This window comes from Maniola hyperantus, chromosome 24, assembly GCF_902806685.2.
Source record: "Maniola hyperantus chromosome 24, iAphHyp1.2, whole genome shotgun sequence".
Lineage (NCBI taxonomy): Eukaryota > Metazoa > Arthropoda > Insecta > Lepidoptera > Nymphalidae > Maniola > Maniola hyperantus.
The window spans coordinates 4,324,993-4,348,630 of record NC_048559.1 but is presented as its reverse complement, the minus strand read 5'-3'; the positions used below and the strand labels follow the sequence as shown (position 1 = coordinate 4,348,630).

Here is a 23,638-nt window from a genome sequence, read left to right as displayed (position 1 = left end):
CCGACATGAATTCACCACGCCGCGTCGCGCAGCATCGCTCAAGTGCGCTTTGCTTCATACAAACTCTTAGCAATTATATTTGACGTGCCGCGTCGCGTTGTGTACCACAGCATAAGTGCGTTCAGTTTTGCATGGAAAATCGAGGCGGCTGTTTGAGCAGCCGTCATTTTAACCGCCCGTGCGTGCCTCCTCCAAATCATGACAAGCAAGAGTTTATACAGTTCTACATTCTGGTGGGAACGTTTCATTTCACGCTTGACCGGCAATGGAATACATTCATTCCATTCTGATAAATAAAAAATATTTCTCCTTTTATGGTTGACAGCTGGTTTCCACTTCACTGCAACAATGACAGCTCACCGAGCCTTGACTTACGAGGGGTTTATACGTAGTGCACTCTATACAAACGTAGTTTGGCTCTCACCACTACCTTACTATAATATGAATGCGAAATTGTGTTTGTTTGTTGGTTTATTGGTTTGTCCTTGAATCACGTCGCAATGGTGCTCCATTGCGACGTGATTGAAGGACGGTTCGACGTGATTTCTTGCATAGGTGTAACTAGTCCCAGGGCTGCAAGCTATATCTGTATCAAATTTCGTCAAAATCGGATGAACGGATGGGCTGTGAAAGGCTAGCAGACAGACATACACATTTCCGCATTTAAAAAAATAATCTTTATTTAACAAAAACAAGTTATATTGGCGTCGTTTACTAATGGTCTCTACACTAGGTTAAACCTGTGACATGGATTATTATATTATTATGCATTAATTATATATAATAATATTTGATTTATAATATTAGTATGGATCTGAGCGGTGAAAATCTGGTACCTATGAAATAAGTACCATCTCCGTGTTCCTCTTGCTCATAAAAACAGCATACTTGGTAAATAATCGTTATACTTCATAGCATTTCCCTAAAGTAATTTATGAAAATGGCCACCAAATATAAGAACATCAATAAATAGCGATAATCGGGTTTCCAAAATTGGATTTCGTATTTACGTTTCGTTCCATACCATTGCGATTTAATTTACTATTCAATTATATAAAACCTCTTTGGTCTGCCACGAAGCCGACCGAGCAAAGAGATTGAATTTTTGTGGAAGAAAATTTAAAATGAGTTTAATATGTGGTTTAATATTAAAACAAGCGCCAAATAAAATAAAGAATTTTTATTTTACTTATTATTCTCGGTGTTCTTAAATCTCTAACGCTGAGTTGTTCGAATCAAATTCAAAAATTTAACTCGAGATTCAACTAATTTAATCACAAGAGTTCTATTGTCATTGGTCATGTCTACTGTCTAATGATTAAATTAGTTTTATCTCTACGAATTTGTTTGAATTTCTTTTGAACAATTTAGCGTACAAATAATAATACTGTACTCTAAAAACAACTAGAGACCCCATTGTTTTTTTAATTATTATTATTGACCACAATTACACCTGACGGTATAATTTGTAGGTAGGTATAATACTTTTCCTTAAGTATTTAATAGATATTTTACATTTGATCTACAAAAAGTAACTTTATATGTATTTTTTTTAAATTCATTATAGGCAAACGCTTGACCGCAATCACACCTGATGGAAAGTGATGATGCAGCCTAAGATGGGACGCGTTTACCTAGAAGATGCCTATTCACTCTTGTTTTAAAGATACCCGGGTTGTAGTTGGTAGGAAACACATATCGTGTAAGAGTATTCCAACCTTAGCCATGCGTATGATGAATGATGACGCAAAACGTTTTAAACGTTTTATTTATGTAGGTTCTTAATTTTGAAACAATAATACCTACTTAATATGTATTTGCATTCGATCTATAGAAACCAAAGAATAAGACGTGTATTACGCAGAATCGTAAAAACCTTTGCCCTTATTGAATAAATAAATAAATAAACTTAGGTACCGCATTTGTCACAGGACATGCGTCCATTCATAAACTCAGAAGCGCTTTCCTCCGCCCTCGAATCATGTCCGAAATATGAAAATTTGCTTTACAAGCCTTTTTTCAAGCAATTCAGTATTTCAATTTTCAGTAGCCGCGCGACGAGCGCCGAGTTAGGACGTGTTTTGAGATTATGCTTGACGCTGCTATTTTCCCGCGCTAAAGTTTCCGATCCAACATAAATGTTATAGTGACTTATAAAATTCTATTAAAGTTCTCTAATAAAGTGTTTATTTACTACAGACTTTTATAAGTGGCGTGTTTGAGTACCGCGTGGATTAATTTTTTATATGCGTAAGTAACCATTTTCTTTTCCTTAATTTTTTTTTCAAAGATAACAATAAAACTCGTATTGTCACATTACGAGAGATAAAAGAAAGGTTTTATTAATTGCAACATAATTTCAAACGGCTGAGAGAAATTTATGGCATATAAAATTTATTTATATGAGCTTTTGAGAACTTTTATGTCCGTCTATATCAATCGCGCTGTCAGCTTTAAGTTATAGGTATTAAATAAACCGATTTGTTTTGGAATATTTATGTCTTGTATGTTTCATCGGTTTATTTATTATGCTCTTATATTTTTCAGTTAATAATATACAAGCAAAGTCCCGCAATATTTCTCTCGTAATGACTAATGTCCCATGTAGTGTGTTTAAATGTAAAAGTTCGATAAAAATAATAATTTTAAGTAAAATTGCTTGGATGCCCGCGACTTTATCTGCGAGGATTTAGGTTGAAAAAATCCCGGGGGAAATCTTTGATTTTTCCGGGATAAAGGTAGTCTTTCCTGCCTGAGAGTTCTCCATATTCGTAATGTTCTCAAAGGTGTGTGAAGGCTGCCAATGCGCATTTGATCAGCGTGGTAGACTAGGGCCAAACCGCTTCTCATTCTGAGAGGAAACCCCTTGGCAGACTTCACACACCTTTGAGAACATCCTAACCATGTTTTCATCACGGTTAATAAAGCAAGTGATATTATAACTCCGAAAAGTTCGGCATTGAACCGCCGATCTCCCAAATAGAAAACCGACGTATTAGGCTATTAACCTAGTGGTTACCTACTTACTATACAATTACAGATAGTTAGTTACCTAGTTGTATAAGCTGTGATAGCCTAGTGGTTAGGACGTCCGCCTTCTAATCGGAGGTCGGGGTCTCGATCCCGGGCACGCCAACTCTAACTTTTCGGAGTTATGTGCGTTTTAATTAATTAAATATCACTTGCTTTAACGGTGAAGGAAAAAATCGTGAGGAAACCTGCATGCCTGAGACTTCTCCATAATGTTCTCAAAAGTGTGTGAAGTCTATCAATCCGCACATGGCCAGCGTGGTAGACTATGGCCAAGACCCTCCTCACTCTGAGAGGAGACCCGTGCTCTGTAGTGAGCCGGCGATGGGTTGATCATGCTGATGATGACCTAGTTGTAGGTAAGTAACCACATAATAGGCTACTTGACTCATATCTAATTTCGTCCAATAAATGATTATTTATTATAGTATTTTGCTTAAGACAACGAAATATATCAATAACAATTATTAAAAACGCAGGATGGATATATAAATCCAATTTAAAAAAATACAGTTTTTATTTTTATTTGAAACGCAGAAAACGCTGTCAGCCATGATGTGACGTCATTAAATATGTAAACAAAGAAATGTCATCCCGATGTGACGCAGGGACTAACGTAGTATCCATATTATATATAAAATTTAGAGTCGTGACTAACTTATATATCAACGCACAGCCTAAACATCTAAACAGCTGATCCTAGATACATGAAATTTGGTGGGTGTGTTCTTTGTAGGTAAAGAGAAGGTATCCACTAGGAAAGGATTTTTTGAAATTCCACCTCTGAGTGGGTTAAATGGAGGTTTGAAATTTATGAAGTCCACGCGGGCGAAGTCACGAGCATAAGCTAGTTTTTATATATTTCTAAAAACTCATAGTAAACGTAAAAAATTATCGTTTTCTCTTTATAAATTGAATAAGTTATTAAGTAAGACTTACAACAAAGTGATCTTTGCAAAAATAAATTTGGGTTGAAGTCGTTAGTCATATAGGATCCCTTTAAGCAAGTCTTCGCGTGTTACGTATATTTATTTCACTGGGCACTCTAATCCACAACTTTCCTGTGGTCTTTATCGATGCGTTTTTTACATTCTCGGATGATGCAATAACGATAATTACTATATTTTTCATGTAAACTAGTATAATAGAAGTCATGTTTATTAACTTTGGGAGGTTATGCTGTTGTTTACAAATGCATGACGTCAGAGCACAGATAATCTATCGGCCAAACATGGCCGACAGTGTTTTCACCTGTCTAAGAAAAATATATTTTTAAATTAAAGTTTTATGGTTTTTAGGGCGCAAAAAAATATAGTGTTAATTTTTTTGATATTATAGGACAAATATTAACCATTTAAGACCAACTTTAAAAAAGTGTCAACTAGCCTATTTACTTAATAAACCTTCAACCTTTAAATGTAATCTACTTACGTAGGTACCTACTTACTTTCTTCACTGTGATGGTCAGTGTGTGAATTGTATTTAGATATCCATAGTCCGTGACAGGTCGAGATGGCAATCGGGGTATGAGGCGGGGAGAGGGGGGGGGGGGCGCCCCGCACACCGCATGTCACCAGCACTTGCCCGCACCGGGCGTTCCCTCCCCGATTGCCATTTTAACCTGTTACGGTACTAGATAGATACTATAGTTTTAACTTTAATGTCAATGTCCTTGTATTATGACTACTTAGGCATTTGACCTCTATAAATAAACTTAGTTATACTTAAGTAAGGACTAGCGATCAAGTTATTAACATATAAACAGTTGTTTTTGGTCATAGGTTTATGTCACGGCCATAATATTACGAAACTAATATCAAATTCGCGATTCTCATAGATTTGGTAACAATATTACCAAATATTAGGTCGCGAGTGCCAAAGCGGTCTAACCCACACATTATTTATAATGGAGTTATGAACATTTATGTACGTGTCCTTGAATTCACTTATTTTGATGCGAAATAAGCTATCCTTTATAGCTTTTCTAGCCATTCTAAATACTATCTGTCCCGGCTTTACTCACGTGTGTAGTTGACGTTAGCCCGACTAGTTTCGAACCCATACGGGGTCCTTTTTCAAGGGAGTCAAAACCGCGGCGCGTGCGCGAACGGACTCCCTTGAAAAAGGACCCCGTATGGGTTCGAAACTAGTCGGGCTAACGTCGACTACACACGTGAGTAAAGCCGGGACAGATAGTATTTAGAATGGAAATCACTCACGGTAGTTTAAACGCTAAAATAGCTTCTCTAGCATATTCAACAGAGGTCTTACTACCAAAAGCTACTACTAGAGATCTACCTATGTATTTAACACGTTTTAATTTTTCTATGTGAAAAGTAACAAAAGTAGTTTTGGCACTAGTCTACCACGCTGACTAAGTGCGAATTGGCAGACTTCATACATCTTTGAGAACATTATGGAGAACTCTCAGGCATGCAGTTTCCCTCACGATGTTTTCTTTCAGCGTTAAGACAAGTGATATTTAATTGGGTCTTGGACTGAAGTAAAAAAATAGAGTTTTTTTGTATAGCGCTAGTTTATGGGGCTAGAAGAATTGTTAAAGAGAATAATTTAAAAAATCATAATTTTTATTTATTTTGAACAAGAACGTCACACTGTACTGAAGGTGAATAATGACGTTACAATCCGTAAACGACAATTTTTTTCAAATTTTTACATAAAATAGAGTAATTTCTTCGGTATTACTACAGTCCAAGACCATGTTGGTTAAAATGCACATAAGTCCGAAAACACAAAAATCTATACCTACTTATGATATTTCTAATAAAATATGCCAAAGCAATAATTAGAGTTAAACCACTTTAGCTACGAGTGTATTGCCATCATATTTAATGATAAATTAATTTATATGGTTTGGTAATAGCCACTTATAGTAATTTATCTATAAATTCAAATTCAAATTCAAATTCAAATTTCTTTATTGCGAATATGGGTAAACAGTGCAGATATTACAAAACAAAAAGGTACAGCCAAATTCTGCCTATTAGCATGCAATATGTTATGACTTATGATATACCGAACAACGTGTACATAGTTTTGATAAAATTAGTCAAATTAAATACTTAGTCACAAAAAAATACAAATTTAAATGATAATGTTACAAAATATGTGTTATACTTTTTAATACAAAAACAAAAATACCAAACTTATTCTAGAACATAAAAATTACAAATCGAAAATATCATCTAAACCACCGCAACGAGGCAGGGTGCCCAGAACGCTGGCAGCGTTACCTCGTTGAATGGCCAGACTAATATGCTGACCGAAGTAACTGCCAGCCCTCCGGTCCCCCGTGGATTCCGCGAGACGGGATGAAAGGTCCTTAAAAAAGGATCTAGCATCCTCGCCCCACGAACCCATGGTCTCCACCCCAAAAGGCACGAATATGAAACTATTTTCTATATTCTCATATTTGCGCCTCTTGGCCCTTTCTGCCTTAGTAGCCGCCGCTCCGGCCGCCACGGAGGTCGCCTGTACGTGTGACAGCGCCAGTGTATCCACACACGTGGCATCCCACACAAGCGACCTACCTTGCTTCCACGGGACAAGAGTCATACCGTCTCTTGCCATCGCTACGTGCCAAACCATTTGGTTCCAATACTGCAGGCACATTAGCCGTGACAAGAGACCTACGTATGACTCCGTTCAAGGAAGCATGACGGGAAAAACGACCGGCACTTTTGGCACAAGCAAGACCGTGGTGACCATATGCGTCCACTGCCTCGCCACAATGACAAAGATGTGGCTGTTGAATCCTAGCGCCAAGCCGAAGACCAACCGCGATAGTAAGTGTAAGGTGGTCTAAAAGAGTGCCTATATGTTTCGAAGGGAGAGCTTGAAGCCAATAGCTCGATTCTCTCGTAGACACTGCGAGGAGACGCGCGCGATCTCTTGCAGAAGTTGATGAATTTATCAACTCCTGCTAGAGATCTATATATTTATCTATACTTAAGTACTTATCCATGCCCATATCCATACATAAATGCGAAAGTGTAACTCTCTGTCTGTCTGCTAGCCTCTCACGGCTCATCCGTTCAACCGATTTTGATGAAATTTTGTATAGAGAGCTTGCATTTTGGAGAAGGACTTAGGTTAGATAAGTACTTTTTATCCCGGAAAGTCAAAGAGTTTCACGGGATTTTTAAAAACCCGAAACTCACGCAAAGTGGCGGGCATCATCGACCTAGGACGGTACCAAATAACTTTTTAAAATATCCAATATAGGTTATATACCACGATTAATTTTTGTTTTTATTTGTCGATATTTCAACCCAATTGCACGGGTCGTGGTCACGACCGACGGGACTGCGGTGCTGCGAGAAATGAAGTCAGTCCCGTCTTGACCACGACACGTGCAATTGGGTTGAAATATTGACAAATAAAAATAAAAATTAATGGTGGTGTGTACCCGTTATATACATTAAAACGAAATAAGCTTAAAATCATTAGTTATCCAATATAGGAATGTATATCTTGCAATAACTATTAAGTACTATTGAATATTCAGACTCACGCCATCTTAAACAAATTGTACTAAATAATATTATATTTGACTTTTATCAATTCACATTTCTCAGAGGAGCTGAAATTGTTGAGTATCAATATTTTTATATCGGCGTCTAAACGGCGAAAGAGATTTGTCATAACATAACTGTTATCTGACAAACGATATTGAGATCTTAAAACAGCGGTTCCCAAAGTTAGTTCACTGAAAGTGAGTTGTTGTAATGTAAACAACTGGTTGTATCTGGGCAAGGACAGGGAGAAGTGGAAGAGGTTGGAGGAGGCCTTTACCCGCAATGGGGCTCATGTTCCATAAATAAATACAAAAATTTGCGTTCACTTACTAACCATACTAATCTAGGAAAATAAGTAAAATGTACTAACTAACAAAACTAATCTACTATGTAATTAACTAAGGAACACGAGAATAAATGGCTTTTTTAAATATTTATTTTATCAAACAACTTTTCAAAAAATCAAAGCTAATGTATAGATAGTTCAATCCACGAAGACGCGCCGCACTATTTTTCGTGCGCATTAAAGCATTTGTAGCATTTGTCATGTTTTTCGAAAAGCAATCTTGAAACAAAGCAAATAAGTCCAAATTCTACTGTGTGACATAATATTATTATGGATCTCTTCACTCGTCCACCATCGGAGACGCTTAATTGTACCATAATCATATTATGTCATCCAAACCACAAAATGTCATGTAAAATTTCATCTCAATCGGACAGTTATTCGATAATTGATTATTGCGTTAAATATTAGGGTTACTGGAATTATTGGCCTAAAAATAAGTTATCAATTTCGACGGAACAACAACATACGAACAAAGTAAACTAATAAAAAGCTTTTGAAAATAGCTTTTTTACTACATGCCTTTGATTTTAATAGATGTCAGATAACTTTTCAGAACTGTTCTCTATAAAACCCATTTCATTCGATACCCATATCAAATGAAATTGCCAGAGCCTAAAGCCTTGAGGATAATTTACAAAAACGGATTTTATTAGAATTTTACAAAATTGTCAATTTGTGACAAAGCTATGTGAGACATCACCATCATGTTACAAAATACATATTTGGCGAAATTCGTTGTGTGATGGAACAATAAACAGAAAAGATGAATTTCTACTTTGTACGAGTACTTAGATTTTTTTTATTTTTGTCAATATTTAGGGAATCAAGCAGTAGGTACCTACTCGACCTTATTTATATATGAACTAAAACAGTATAAGATTTTATAGTAAAAGATTTCACGTTTTGCATCCTGGATGTGTTATTATAATATCTAGACGAGTTCTTATAAGTTTAATTTAAAATGTCTACGAAAATATATTTAGAGGTTGCTAAATCCAAAGGCGAAGTTTGAGAGCCGCTGTGTCAGACTAATAATATCGAGAATGTTGTTTGAGATAGGATGCTGCGTGAGACATCTCTGTGATTTACGTGTACAACTGTGGAAAATTCGCACGACTTTTAAGGCGTTGAACCTACAGTCGAAGGTCCAGAGTTCTGCATTTTGCATTCATTGTTTAATTTTTTTTTATCCATACTAAAATCCATACTTAATATTACAAATGCGAAAGTGTGTCTATCTGTCTGTTAGCCTTTCACGACCCATCCCTTCAACCGATTTTGACCAATTTGGTACAGAGATAGCTTGCATCCCGGGGCCCCGGAAAATTTTATCCCAAAAAATCAAAGTGTTCCCACGGGATTTTTAAAAACCTAAATCCACAGATCAAGTCGCGGGCATCATCTAGTATTTAATAAGTGTTCTCAAATATAGGTCTCCCGCTCAGCATCGGCAAGCTGCAGTGCTGGTATTCATTGGGCCCATAAAGTAACCTATAAGAAAGACTGCGGAACGCAGAGTTCTGAACTTTAGACCGCTGGCTGTGGGATCGACGCCTTAAGGCAATTCGCGCGATTTCCAACAACCCCTCCACATAATGCGCTTTTACTTTTGAGTGTAGTTTTTTGATAAATGTTTTTAGGGTTCCGTACCTCAAAAGGAAAAACGAACCATTATAGGATCACGTCGTTGTCTGTCTGTCTGTCCGTTTGTCCGTTTGTCATGTCTGTCAAGAAAACCTATAGGTTAATTCCCGTTGACCTAGAATCATGAAATTTGGCAGGTAGGTAGGTGTTATAGTACAAACCGAAAACCGGTCCCGTAATTTGTGATTACGTCACAAAAAAAAATTAAAATGTGTTTATGAACAAAATATAATTAGTATTTTCAGTTTTCATAGTAAGATAACTATACCAAGTGGGTTAATATGAAAGGGCTGTACCTGTACATTTTCAAACAGTTTTTTATTTGGTTTTATGCATAATAGTTTTTGATTTATCGTGCAAAATTTCGAAAAAATACGACTGTAATACGGAACCCCCGGGACGCGAGTCTTACTCTCACTTGGCCGGTTTTTATTATTTTTTCGGAACATTAGTCACAGAAAGCAAACACGATTGAATTTTGCAGAAACTGCACGACGGGGACGATTTACGAGTATTTATGTAAAATAATACTACATAGCTGTTTTTAAGAATGTATAATTCAATTCAATTCAATTCAACTCAATTTCTTTATTTTGCAGAAACATATTAATTTACATAAAGTATTTACATAAGGTCTTACAGAGTTAAACGGTAGATATGTTTCGCCTAGCAGAAGGCATGCAAAAGTTAAAAGTAAAAACAACACAATTCCTAAACCACCTACTCTAGTAAGAATATTAAAGAAAATTACAATAATCTATATATATAAAAGGAAAAGGTGACTGACTGACTGACTGACTGACTGACTGACTGACTGACTGACTGACTGACTGACTGATCTATCAACGCACAGCTCAAACTACTGGACGGATCGGGCTGAAATTCGGCATGCAGATAGCTATTATGACGTAGGCATCCGCTAAGAAAGGATTTTTGAAAATTCAACTCCTAAGGGGGTGAAATAGGGGTTTGAAATTTTGTAGTCCACGCGGACGAAGTCGCGAGCATAAGCTAGTTATACTTAAGTAAGATTGCATATTGTTAAAATAATCTAAAACAAGTCTGAAAAAATTACAATTTAGAAAATTTATTATGATTAATCATCAAAGTACTCGTTTATGGAATACATAATAGCATTTCGTCGGAATCTTTTTTTTACATGATGTGCTTCAATATATGCAGTTAGGTATACCACATATCCACACTCTGTGGTTATACTAAGAGATCTATCTGCGAGTTCTTTTGGTAACTTATTATAGATTCTAGGTGCCATAATTTATTATACTTTCCCAAATTTCGCATAAATTATTTTTGAGCATTGTATATTAAAACATTAAATATACAGATACCTACATTGTCTACTAGTTGACCCGCCACGGCTTCGTATGGGTGGGCTTACCTATTCTATAGACAAAATACTTATTATATGATTGTGTTACATAATATAAATGTTGTGTTATGTATGGTTAGTTTTTTTGGTGCCGTCAGCACTAGACTGAAATTTCGAGCTGATGGTATATTTTTACTTAAATATTCGTCAAATGACGTCATTTCGATGTTAATGAGACATGGTTCCCGCGCAATAGCAATTTGCGGGACTTATAAAGTATAGAATCTTAAGTTAATATGTAGGTATCCTATAATCCTACCAGAGCGTAGTAGGTAGATAGTAGATACATACTGACCGTATGAACTCTAGTCCAGCTCAATTGTGTGTATTTATAGGTGCAATAGACGCCGGCACGTCCTGTCGAGAACCACTATTAAATTCTAGGGAGATTTATTTATCGACATACTAACGTTACGCTCAATTGAGATGTATAGACTTTTAACTGAATAAAACTATCGCCAGTTATTTGCAACTCCTTCTCGCGTGCTCTCTAAACAATTTAGCTAGGTTTAATTCTTTGATTTTTCAGTATTAAAAGTAGTCACTAGGTCTTAAACAGTCTATTTATAACCACGCAAAACATCAAGTCGATCCGTTTGTCCGTTGCGAGGTGATTGAAGCACAAACCAACAAAGAAACACTTTCGCATTTATAATAATATGGGTAATAAATAATGATGTGCGAAATTTTAATTTTACAGGAGAACGTGACAAAGATAATTATATATTGTTTTAATTAAAACGTAAACAACTTATACCAGTATACGTTAGATTTCTATATGTATTTTTAGTTTTGTGACCTAAGCTGATAATAATTGAGGTAATTAATTATTAATTAATTCTTTATTATCAAATCCATCAAAAAGTCAAAATAGGTATCTAATTGTGAAATAACTCACTATACGTAGGAGTCATCGAAATAAAAGCTTGTCTTCACTACCCCTATTATAAATGTGATATTTACTAATCTATACTTCGATCGATAATCGATACTTTTTACCTATCCCGGAAAATCAAACCATGGAATTTTTAAAAACCTAATTCCACGCGGACGAAGTCGCGGACATCAGCTAGTAAAAAAGATTTTTTTAATTGAGGATATTTCTTATTACAAATAGGACGCCATTGAAGCGGCTGATATTTTCAAAACAATATAACGTTAACAATAGGGCCTTGTTAAAATGTTTTGAAGGCGCCTAAACTATTCAGATATTTTTCTGAGGCATTCCAGAAATGAAATACTGCCGTTGTCCGTATTTTTTATTAAACCAAGAAAGAAGGGATATCCATCAAAAATATATTAGGGCAGTGACGTGGCCTGAAAACTAACAGTTTAGACGAAATTAATTAATTATTATTCATCACGTAGACGGGACTGTTAACAGAGTTAGCCTAAATTAAGTGCAATTAAACCGAAATTTTGACTACGAGTCTGTTCGTTTGTTACGCGAGAGGTTCTAAAGGCACAGAATATACATAGTTTATATTAGCTAGAGGTTGTAGGGTAGAGGCGGTAGAGGTTTCTAGTAAGTAACTTTTGTTTTATTCGGGAGATAAAGGGGTTCGCATTCTTAATTTATGAATTCATTGATTTAGAATTTAGATGTTTCTATTATTTATATCTTAATCTCTCTAAGGCCATGATGCCGTACCAATTATTATTCAAATGTATTCTTTTTTAAGAAAATAAAGTCTTTAAAAACCTAAACCTAAATGGTCCGGGTTGGCATACGGTTTGACCAAGAGTATACAGGATTTTGACTCTTATGTTTAACGATTATATAAATCTGATGTTAGTGATGATAAATTGGACCATGCTCTAATAGACACGGGAAATCAAAAGATCTTCAAAGTCGGTCACCCAACCAGTTGTCTACCTACTTGGTTAAACCTTACCTACTTACCGTTAACGACTGATGTCTGTGCGTTATTTCAACCAGGTCACACATCCCAAATTTTTATTATTTACCCATCTATAGTCCGCGAAAGGTTGAGATGGCAATCGGGGAGGGAATGCCCCGCAGATCCGCACAGCCTCCGCGTTAACCAGGTGCGGGCGAGCGCGGGTGACGTGCGGGTGTGCTGGGCGTCCCCCCGCCTCATAGTCATACCCCGATTGCCATTTCGACCTGTCATGTACTATATCTGCGCATGAAATGGCACAATTAGTTAGACGTGCAATTTTAAAGTAGAAAGGCTATCTACGCATAGTAAAAGGGATGATTTGTTGCAATAAAAAGTCATAAAACCACAAGTTCAATTTAGTGGGAACATTTAATACAAGTTTTTAGTTTCGACAATTTAGTTTTATGTACTTATACCGTATTTCGTGTGCATCCAACTTTAACATGAAAAAGTTTGTAACTGAAAATGAATTGTCTATGCTCCGTGAAATTCACCATTTTTGTTCGTAACCTACTTCTTACCTACTTTTTAAGTTCTTGATGTTGTACATGCAGAAGTTTATGGTTTGTATGCATGGTGAACATAAGTTGAATATAGGCAAATGGCTGAAGGGATTAAAATACTCGTATGTTCGGCAAAAAATAATGAACCGACTTTAAAAGCATTGAAAAAGTATTAAATAATTTTTAAATTATGTACTTACTTCAAATCAATTACTATGGACGCACTTAGTCCAATGACTAAGAGCCTAAGAGCAGACCTTCGTTATTTTATAAAAGCTGAAAGTTTCCCTTTGTATTAACCTCAACACTGGGAGGAACGTTTGTTTAGATGTATGTTTGGATTATGGTGGCTTTGGGAGATAACAGGTAATAAAAGGCGTAATTTTTTTTTACCTAAAGTATAAAGTATAATTTTTTTATATTTGCTTCGGTATTAAAAATCACTTCATGCATTGCCAGACACTTACTGTAGTGGCAACCTCCTGCCAGACACCCTTAAACTTTTTAAACATTTAGTGTCTCGCAGAGGATTGCCATGATACTAAGTGTCTGGCAATTCATAACGTGATTTCTAATACTATTCTGTTGTTTAGAAGTTTTTAATTGAATACACAAGCAAACGTGGATTGCGAATTTGTTTCACACTGCTTATATTTTATTGAATAAATAAGAGCTATATGGATGGAATACAGAAAACCATCTTTCGAATGTATTTTATGACTGACCTCAAATATATCAAACGCGTATGCTGAAAGAATAAGCCGGGAAGTTGAAATAGAATCTAAATTGGTTTTGTTTGATTTTAAAACAACATCTTTCTAGACGGGCGCGGCTGAAAACTAGATATTGGACTGTGAAAGAATTATTACCTCTCTCTCATACCTACTACGTACATTTTTGTTCTGAATACTCGATCTTCTTTTGTGATGTGTTTAATAGTTTTGAAGTGTCGATCATGATTTATGACGTAGGTACTATCTTCTTTTTAACCGACTTCAAAAAAGGAGGAGGTGCTCAATTCGTCGGAATCTTTTTTTATTTTTTATGTAGGTATGTTCCCCGATTATTCAAAGACGCCTAGACCGATTTTGAAAATTCTTTTTTTATTTGAAAGGGTATACTTCCAAGATGGTCCCATATAAATTTGGTGAAGATCTGATGAACATCTTCGAAGATAGATAATAGAACTCCTCAATGGATAAGAGTAAATTGCTCGCGATCAGTGTAATAGCTTAGGTACACTCTATAATTTTTAGGATAGTGTTTTACCTACATTTCTTTACTTTTATGTATTTAAAATTATTTAGACTTTGAAATCGTATAAAAAAACAATTTTTTGTATTCAAATAAATTATAGTTAAGTAATTAGGGATTTTTTAGAATGTAACTAGATTTTAGTACCTAATTTACTTAGCATGTACACGTTTTGGATTAGTCTGTGTGTATATTGTTTAAACTGAAAATAAAAATAAAAAGCGATAACTTTTTGATGTCTGACACCACTTTATACAAGAATGTTCACGTTGACGACGTCACAAATTGCCGAATGTTGTAAATGTTAAAATGGGCCGGACCATCAACTTTAGTTGAGACAGTCCGTCCGTTGTCTGTCTGTCATGAACCATAACTCCACATCATAATTGCCACTCTAACAACAAATAATAATAAATATCTAGTAAGTACAAAATATTGTACGATGTAGGTACGGAACCAAGTCCAACTCGCACTGCGAGAAAGCCGCAACAAAGCTTTGTCGCACTGATTGTGCTTGAGCTGCAGCTGCTATAGCTAGAAAATCCAAATTGAGCTCTTTTATGAAATAAAAGCTATAAGTTTGGACTCTTTGTACAAGTAGGTAGAGCCCAAGCGTATTTTACTTTCAAAGCCAGAATTCTTGTCTGCAAAAAAAATTGAGAGCTAGCGCAACCTGCCTACTTGAAATCTTATTTAATGTTCATGTCAATGTCATGAAAATCTCTCCGGAAAATGTCTCGTAATGTTTTTTAAAAAGAAAATGAAACTAAATCTATTTGGTGAATGCCGTTTGTTACGCGAAATTTGGTTTTTTATTAGGGTTACGTACCTACCTCAAAAGGAAAAACGAAACCCTTGAAATTTGGTAGGTACTGTCTTATAGTGCACGTAAGGGGAAAAATCCGAAAACCGTGAATTTGTGGTTCACATCACAAAAAAAAGACGTGTTCATGAACAAATAAGATAGATACCTATACCAAGTGGGTCATCATATTATGAAAGGGCTTTACCTGTACATTTAAAAACAGATTTTTATTTTTATGCATTAGGATAGTTTTTGATTTATCGTGCAAAATGTCGAAAAAATACGACTCCAGTACGGATCCCTCGGTGCGCGTGTCTGACTCGCACATGGCTGGTTTTTTATTTTTTATATATTATATAAATAATATTCAGTTTCGACGAAAAACTGGTTTTGTGTTTCCTTCTGAAACTTTTATGTGGAAGCAGTTTTACACTGGAGCCGCGCTGTTTATAGCGAATAATAAAATTCACTATATTTATTTTATACAATCTGCTATTTTAGGTTTCCGGCTCTCAATATTTGTTCAAGTTTCTCCTAACTAAACTATAGTCCAAACCGCAACATGAAAGCTGTACCCAGCTGTATAGAAGCGCTATTGTGTAATTTATATGTAACAATAGAGAACGGCCAAGAAACATCCCGTTGAACGTATGTTAGTGCCAAAGCACACACGATACTTTTAGTATCAGCGATCAGCGATTTGACGTTTGTATTGACTCAGCATTCATTGACACAGTTCACGACAGTTAGGGAACTTGTAACAAAATGCCAAAAACCGGCCAAGTGCGAGTCAGGCTCGCGCAACGAGGGTTTCGCACTACAGTCTTATTTTTTCGACATTTTGCACGATAATTCAAAAACTATGATGCACAAAAATAAATAAATATCAGCTGTTTTAGAATACACAGGTAGTTATCCTACATCTAAAATTTAAAATACTAATTATTAGTTCACGACCACAACTTTTTTTGTGTGATATAACCATAAATTCACGGTTTTCAGATTTTTCTCCTAATGTCTGCTATAATACCTACCTACCTGCCAAATTTCATGAGTCCAAGTCAACGAGAAGTAGCCTGTAAGTTTCTTGACAGGCCGAAAGACAGACAGACAGACAGACGGACATACAACAAAGTGATCCTATAAGGGTTCCGTTTTTCATTTTGAGGCACGGAACCCTAAAAACGATTAAATCGCTGATCGTCGATGCTATAAAATCTTGTGTGCGTTGGGCTACCTACTTCATCTTTTAACAGTAATTGTTTAGAGAAATGTTTTTGAAATATCCGGGTTAGAGATTAAACACAATCCAAGGTCTAAAAATAGATTGAAAATTACAAAGACTAATTAGTTAAGTGAATAGTTGCCGGTCTTCTTTCAAAGGATTGATGTCGTTAAATCTTTTTTTTGTTCTTTAGTTCTTGTCTGAGACTTCTCCTTTATTTTTAGGATTCCGTGTCTCCAGAGAATATTAAAGAAATTGTGTATTACAGCTTTTAGTGTAATTTCATGTAAGTAGGTAGTTATTACAGTTTCTAGTAGTTGTTTTGGACTCTCTGCAATCGCACGTAGCAAAGCTTAAGGGCTGAAGCATACTCATAACGCAATCACGTCAAAACCACGCGAAAAAGTTATCAACATCGGTTTAGAATTTGTCGATTACAAACAACAAAGGTTTCTACTTTACAATAGTATAGTATAGACCAGCAACAATTTTGCAGCCCTACATAATAAACAGCTATTTCCGGAATACACGTTGCATGGCGTTTATTAAGTCTTGGACGATATTCCCGGATTAACTTGACGTGTTTCAAGTTGATACAGTTGAACATCAAGAAAAGTAGATTGTAGGTAGGTACTAGGTACTTACATTTCCTTTCAACGTTACAAAAGTGTGTACGAGCTAATAATATAACCATTAATGTTACCACTCTTATCAATGCATTTATGCATTTCCTTCCAAAAACAAACATTACAGGCCTTCAGGAGGATAATTTGCGTCGTTAATCCTCACATTAAAGAACATTTTTCTTTGGAGTTTCCAACAAATTAACACTAAAAACATTGCATTTTGGACCTTAGCGGATACGGGCTAGAGTACATATTTTAAAATTCGGGATTAAAAAAACAAATTATGTGCATCCAAAGTAGCGCTAAGCGTCATTTTCTTGTGACAATTTGTTCAAATTAGCATGAATGCACAGTGCAATTTAAAACGTATACGTAACGTGTTAAGGTAGCTTTTCTGTTTTAGTGTGCTATTAAACCAGCTTCAGTAATAATCTGTAGAATGACGGCGAAGTATTTCGATAAGGAATTGCAGCTGAAGTTTCTTGTTCAGCGACATAGTTAGCGATATGCGTGGAAAAGTTATGACTTACGTTACTTAAGTGTTTCCTTTGAAATAATGAAGTATTCGAACTCGCATGTTCGAGGTATTTGATCAGTCTATAATACTTGTGTATTGATCTTATATTTACATAGACTACTCGTGGTTTGTAGGTAGGTACTGAACTTAGACTTCACATAAAAACTTTTCCTTCGAGCACATTTTTTTCTGTGATAAATGATAATCCACTGTTATTAGAATTATGTTTTATTTTAAAAGACTGAAATTATAAATTTTTTTTTTAAAATTAGTTTTGTGCTTTGCCTAAAATGTCATTTATTTATCATAGATAAAATATGACATGTCTGTCTGGATTGATTAATAAAAAAAATTCATTTGCACCCTCTTTAATTTTTATGGCTGACCTTTTATATTTTCTAATTCAAGTCATTATTACAGAAGTTAAAGAGCTCTGACAGGCCAACAGACTGAGTTGATTCAGCCAAGTAGATTTCTAGTCGGAATAGAATCTAAACACAATTATGATGTGCTCTAGTTACTAGCTAGATCTAGAGTTTGACTACTAATTTAATTTAAAAAAAAAGTTAAAATGAATTAAATACCATCTACCTATTTTATCTGCGGACGCAGATCAACGCTTTCATCTAATACTATTAAATATCATCTTGAACGCAAATCTCAAACGGATTTGCATCACTCAAATTCGAATTAGGTTTTCGTTTAAGGATCAAGGAATTCTTGAGTTGATCACAAATCTCATAAAGAAAATAAAGAAAAATCTTTTACCAGATTAAAAACGGATGGTCAAATAAGACTGATCGATTTTGTTCTTTATTTCAATTCAATTAGGATTTATCTTAAAAGTACAATGTTGGAAGAAATCTCATCGAGTTCAAAATTTTTAATGAAAGTTATGTAATGAAAAAGTCTTACCCTCTAACAAATAGACGTGGAATAGCGTTGGAATAGTAATACCCTGTTTTGTTTCCTTCAAATGTCAAGTTACTGATGACAGAGAAAGACAAAATAAAGTATAACCACAGAGTATAACTATTCCTCAATTGTTAGGCAGTTAAAGTTTTAATGACAGCTGGTTTAATTTAGGAAAAGCATTCCTTTAAATTGGCTCAGGACTTTGATTTTGATGAAAAACTGACACTAAGCGTTTCCTATGGTAATAGTTATTCGAGGGGCCCTAGTTTCAACTTTCAAGTTATATACTTAATAAGAAGTACGCGACAGGTTGAGATGGCTATCGGGGTATGAGGCGGGGACGCCCCGCGCACCAACGACCAAGGACGTCATGCAATGCAAGCATGTTGCATGACGTCACTAAGCCAGGTTCGCAAATATTTCCGACGGGTTGTAGGTAGTATTATCACTACCACTATTATAAATGCGAAAGTGTGTTTGTTTGTTGGTTTGTTGGTTGGTCCTTCAATCACGTCGCAACGAAGCAACGGATCGACGTGATTTTTTGCATGGGTATAGTCAAAGACCTGGAGGGTGGCATAGGCTACTTTTTATCCCGGAAAATTAAAGAGTTCCCACGAGATTTTCAAAAACCTAAATCCACGCGGACGAAGTCGCGGGCATCAGCAAGTAATACTATAAATGCGAAAGTGCGAAAACCATATAGATTAAGAAGATTATTTTTCCATAAGTAAAAAGCTAATTTTTTACGCTACGCTTTTCTACGCTTACCTCTATAAGTAGAGGTAAGCGAGACAGCGAAAAAATTATTGAATAAGAAGTTTAAAAAATCTTTGCATCGACAGAGTATTTTGTTCCTAACATTTCTAAATTCCACTTTTGCCTCCCGACATAATATTTCAATACTCAAAAGTGTTAGTGTCTGGCCGGTAGTTCCAAACGGATTTGCATCCGCTAAACTCTATTATTGGATTCTTTCGCAGGATCAATGGATTCTGGCACTCATCATAATATTATTACTTATCACTGGTAGATGGCTGGTATTTTTTATGCAAAATTCTTGCAGAAAATGCTTAGTTTTGACATTTTTGACATGATAAAATTAAATTTTTTCTACCAGCTCGATTCTTTCTTTAAAGAAGACTGACTTAAGTATTTTTCATTTGATTATTATTATTCGACATCGTCATCTATTCAACCAAAAAATGTTCTTATTATCCACAAACTACCTGATCATAGGAATCTTTTCGAGATTTCTTCTAAACTCCTCAAGTAGACAATTATTAAATTAAATTAAGTAGGCAACTATTTATTTAACCGTTGAGCTATCAAAGCTCAACGGTTAAAAGAGCGGACTGAAAACCGAAAGGTCACCGGTTCAACCCCACCCATTGCACTATTGTCGTACCTACTCCTAGCACAAGCTTTACGCTTAATTGGAGGGACAAGGTGAATGTTAGTTAGCATGATAAACTTGGCTAATATTCTTTGAAAAAAATAAATATTCGTTTTAGCCTACAAGGCTTTAATAAAAGCTTATTGCAATTATTTACGAGCCATAAAGTAAGTGGGTTTGCCGTTTGTAGATCAAAGAACGCTTAGATGTCCTTAGTTAACTCCCTTTATCTAACTTTTGGCTCCCACAGCGGCAATAAATTTGAGATGCCAATTTAACACTCAATATTCCTGCGAGTCTTTTACTGCTAACTGTACGCTTAGTATAAGATTTTATGTCTCACCAAAGTTGCTAGAATTCGAGAGTCGAAACACAATAACGTCAAAGTAAAAAGTCTTGTATTGAAGTCAAAAATTCAATGCCACTGATTTTAATTTCACAACGTTTCCGCTTGGGGCGCTAGCTGTAGATGTATAGACAAACTTGAGCATTAAAACAGGGCAATTAAGATCCAGTTTACTATAATGCGGAAGTATTTCGACACTCGAATACTATCAACGTTGGTGACACATAAAATCTCGTAGGTACTAAGCGTCCTGGCTCTTGCTGTAAGTTACAGAAAACCATACATTTTCCCTTTCACCAGAAAAAGGCATTTTCACTAATTGATAACAATTAATTTTAATAGGGTTTAAGGTAATATCAATATCATAACAAAGCTTTGAAGTATGAATAAAATCAGGCAAAATTAAGCAAAACTCAAAATAACGTTTTTCAGTTCCTTTCGTACAGATTTGCTTTTTGAAAAAAAATATGTCAAAGTAGCTTACGCTCGCGACTTTGCTAGCGTGGACAAACCCCAATTTTATCCCCAAAGGGTTGAATTTTCAAAAAAGACTTTCACGATGTCTACGTCATAATATTTATCTGCATGCCAAATTTCAGCTCAATCCATGCTGTGCGTTGATAGATCAGTACCCGTAGTACAAGATTTTACGTCTCACCAAACCAAACCAAATTCGAGAGACGAAATACTTCCGCGTTACAGTAAACTGGATCTTAAACGCCTTGTTTTAAAGCTCAAGTTTGTCTACACTTCTACAGCCAGCGCTCCAAGCGGAAACATTGCGAAATTAAAATCAGTGGCATTGAATATTTGACTTCAATTCAAGGCTGTTTAGGTCCATTTTACTGTAACGCGGAAATATTTCGACTATCGAATTTGGTTTCGTTTGGTGAGACGTAAAATCTTGTACTACGGGTACAGTCAGACAGTCACCTTTTCCTTTTATATATCCATTTAGATATAATAGATTATCCTTGTGATCTAGTAAATCGATCTTATAATAATTTTACGAGATTATTAGCGAAGACTAATTGCAGATCATTATGAGGCAAACAGCACGCTACATCGTGACTAGTGACCGACTTTAGAAAACCTTACTTTTTAGGGTTCCGTATCTGAAGGATGCCATCGAGACCCTATTAATAAGGCTCCGCTGTCCGTCCGTCTATCCGTCTGTCAGATATCTGGATCTCGTGAACCGTAATCAGTACCCATATTGTAAAAGTAAAATTGTGTTAGCTCACTAAATTATTTCAAATGGTACAAAATAGAAAACGTTATGCAAAGATACAAATCATTGCAACAGTAGGTACGGGTACGTTGCAGTTATTATTATTAGAACAAAAATATTAAGTCCAGAAATTAATTGCAACAAGAATTTTCACTACCGTAAACCGTTGTCAAGCAAGTTTAGATTATATTCTGAAGGAAATAGGAATAGTGTTGTATGGCGCGAATATTTATATCAAGTGTGCTGCACAAGTGCATTATTTGTGGTATGCTGAAATTTTCATGTGAATACGAGACATCTCGGAAAGTCTAAGATTTTGCCTACATCAAGTCGGAATGGCAAGCGGGGTATGAGACTCACTTATTATGAGTAACACATGATATCTAATTTTAAATAACCCGAAAATAATTAACCTAAATTATTTTATGTACCTAAACCGGAAGTTACAATAGAGAAGAAGACCGAGTTAGTTATGCACGGTATCAAGCAGCGTAGGATCTCGTACCTGGGCCATATTATTTTGCAACACGATAGGTACCGCCTGCGTAGACAATTATGATGGGTAAAATAGCTGAAAAAAGAGGGGTGGGAAGAAGGAAGAAGTGTTGGCTACGTTACATCTGGGAGTGGACTGGCATAAAAACAGTCGGAGAACTATTCCGCCTAGCCATTGGACTAGGAGAAGTTTAAACAACTGACTGCTGACCTTCAGTAATGGAGAGGCACTAGAAGAAGAAGAAGAAGAAGAAGAAGAAGAAGAAGAAGAAGAAGAAAGTTACAATAATTAAATAAGTAGCTACCTATTATTGTAAACCTTGCAAATAATTAGCCTGAAAAATGAATATCCCTTCTTAATAACAGATGAAGTCGCAGGTGTTTGCAGGGTTAGTAGAAAGTACAGAGTTCAAAAGAGTTCATTCATCATGATCAACCCATCACCGGCTCACTACAGAGCGCGGGTCTCCTCTCAGAGTGAGAAGGGTTTTGGCCATAGTCTACCACGCTGGCCATGTGCAAATTGGTAGACTTCACACACATGCAGGTTTCCTCACGATGATTTCCTTCACCGTTAAAGCAAGTGATATTTAATTAATTAAAACGCACATAATTCCGAAAAGTTAGAGGTGCGTTCCCGGGATCGAACCCCCGACCTCCGACTAGAAGGCGGACGTCCTAACCACTAGGCTATCACTGCTTGTGTTAGTTCATTAGGTACTAATATTATATTAACCAGATGAAACACAACTGCGTTGGCGGCAAGGTATAGCTGAAGCCCTTTATGCATAACGAAGTTATGTAAATGTGTTTTAAGGTTAGAATTTAGAACAATATTCATTTGATTAAGTGTAAGGCTGCTTTTCCACCAGAGATGTGCTAAGCAGCATGTTGAAGTCAAAGCTAAGCTACGAAACTGTGTGATCGTTTCCACTAATGCTAAAGGGCTTATTTCACCTTCCTAAATAAGACGTCCTAAATGGTATAGTTACCGTCAAACTAGCCAACTTTGCTACTCAACGATACTTTGCCCAAAAAGCAATTTATAAAAATCAACGTGGGCAATGTTGGCTACAAGTCCAGATTATACTTTGCCCGCCATCAAAATCAAACAAATGTTAATATATAAAATAAAAATTATATAGCGAATTCGCTTGTATCGAATTCCCGGCAGTCGGGAATTTGATAATTTCTAAATTTCCTCTGGTCTGGCCTGTTGGGAGGCTTCGGCCGTGGCTAATTGTCACTCTACCAGCAAAGCCATGCCGCCAAACGATTTTAGGGTTCCAGTACGATGCCGTGTAGAAACCAAAGGGGTTTAATAAAAACTGCCATATCCGTTCTAGGTTAGCCCGCTTCCATCTTCAGAATGCATCATCATTTACCACTAGGTGAGATTTAAGTCAAGGGCTAACCTGAATTAAAAAAAAACACATCACGCATCTCGCTCTTGAGTATGTTCCACCCGTA

At 35.9% G+C, this 23,638-nt stretch overlaps 1 protein-coding gene across 3 annotated transcripts in view; it reads left to right on the top strand.

Moving 5' to 3' along the window:
• Positions 1-2,061: 2,061 nt before the first annotated feature.
• ETHR (ecdysis triggering hormone receptor) overlaps positions 2,062-23,638 on the top strand; it is an 83,108-nt gene continuing 61,531 nt past the window's right edge. For 2 of the 3 annotated variants that reach the window (XM_069506891.1, XM_069506893.1), the window contains exon 1: positions 2,062-2,250. The gene's annotated coding sequence lies outside the window, so the exon portion shown is untranslated. Of the gene's footprint in view, positions 2,251-11,701; positions 11,771-23,638 lie in introns of those variants that run through there. The other variant, XM_069506892.1, reaches the window with a different exon arrangement.